Source organism: Lipotes vexillifer, unplaced genomic scaffold (assembly GCF_000442215.2).
Source record: "Lipotes vexillifer unplaced genomic scaffold, Lipotes_vexillifer_v1.1 scaffold1053, whole genome shotgun sequence".
NCBI lineage: Eukaryota > Metazoa > Chordata > Mammalia > Artiodactyla > Lipotidae > Lipotes > Lipotes vexillifer.
In genome coordinates, this window is record NW_006796292.1 from 102,959 (window position 1) to 104,922 (window position 1,964).

Genomic DNA, 1,964 nt, shown 5'->3' on the forward strand with positions numbered 1-1,964 from the left:
ACGCCCCCGCCGCCGCGTGACCCGCGGTCTGGACCGCACCACGAGAGGCGGGGGGAGACGGACGCGCAGGAGATGGAGAGGGCCGGGCTTTTCGGTGGCACGGCAGGACAAGGGAGCCTTCCGAGAGGAAGAACGAACCCACAGGATGGGCGTCAGCGCTCGCGTTAGGACCGTGGTGTTTGTCGGTCCCCTCCACCCCCCCACTGCTCCGCGGGCAATGGTTGCGCCGAGCCCGAGCTCCAGCCCCAGCTCCGCCCCGGCGGGTGCGGCTGAGGAACTTATAGCCGAGTAGTTGCCTCACGAAGGGCCGCGCTCACCCCCGAGCTTGGGGCTGGGCACCTTCTCCGACTCCTTTCCCGGCCCGGTGCGGCCGTGCAGCGTCCGCAAACAGCCCGGGGCGAAGTCCGCCTTCGGGCAGCTAGGTACCAAAAGCCCACAAAACGGGCGCAAGCCACGAGAGTCTCAAAACGCTGCGTAGCACGCGAACGCGACCCGTCTTTGCGCTCTAAGGAGGGCAGGGCCAAAGTGAGTGAGGTTTTTCGTCCTGACCGTGGGGTCCCCGAACAGGTGTCGAGGGGGGCGATACCCGGGAGGGGGGATAATTAATTCTTACGGATAGTAAAGACTATGAATTACCCATTTAGACTTTAGCAGCCGAGCTGACAAGGCACAGAATTTATACTTCAGTTCCTTGCACTTGGATAACAGGTGGAATGTCCAGGTAGAGCCGCGAACCTTCCTTCACTGATGGGAAGCAGCTGTGTGTTTTCACTTAACTGATGAAACGCTTCAGGTCGGCAGAGCCGGGGGTGAACCTGGGAGGAGGGTAGGCTTTCGCACCTGAAAAAACAGCTTTACAGATGTATTTGCTTGGCATTCGGCCCTTGTATGGACGCCGTCGCCCTAGTAGGATGAGTTACTTAAAAGTCCAACAGGAAATCCTACCCTCTGGGTTCCACTTTCTGATTGAGCCTCTTTGACATCCAGCTAGCTTTTTTTTTTTTTAATGCTTCAGTAAAACTCAGAATACTATCACTAAAATCTTCATATATTCCTTTTTTTCTTGTGTGTGTTTGAAATTGCAGTTTTATCCATTTGTATTACTTAGAAAAAACAATCTTTTTGCTGGAGATTGGGAAACGAGAATTGATGTTTGAAGGCTGTTTTCCCAGGGTTTTTTTTTTCTTTGTTTGGTTGGTTGGTTTTTGGTAGATGACAGGCTTCCTGTCTCTGAGGAGGAAGTTTGACTTTTGAAACATATCACATGATTTTGAAACATATCACATGATTTTGAAACATATCAGTGGTTCCTCATTGAACAGTGAGCAAGCAGATCATAGAAATGTTCATTAATTCAAAAGTATTTACTGTCCACCTACAATGTGCTAATCATTTTTCCAGACATTGGGGATAAGCAGGGAACAAAAAAGACAGGAGGTTCCTCCCTCATGAGGCTTACATTCTAGATGAGAAATGGACAATAAACATCATACCTGAGAAAATTTATATAGGATGTTGGAAGGTAATAAATGTTATAGGGAAAAAGAGTAAGGGGGATCAAGAGTAGGAAGAGTCACAATGTTAAGTAAGATGAACAGGACAAGCATTATTGAGAAAGTGATGTTTGAGCAGAGATTTGAAGGAGGTGAAGAGGTTAGTTTTGTGGATGCCTAGGGAAGAGTATTCCAGGCAGAGGGAGCAGCTGGGGCAAAGGGTTGACAGTGAGAATGTGCCTGGCATGTTTGGCTACAGCGGGGAAGTCAGTGTATGTGGAGCAGAAGGAAGAGGGTAAAAATAGTAGAAGTCTGAGAGGTAAGGGGGTAGGGCAGATTATATAGGGTATAAGGAGCTATTGTAAAGACCTGGGCTTCTCTATGCAAATGTGTAAATAGGTTGAATTATCTTGGACCTTAAAATAAGTCTGGGGCTTCCCCGGTGGCGCAGGGGTTGAGAGTCCGCCTGCC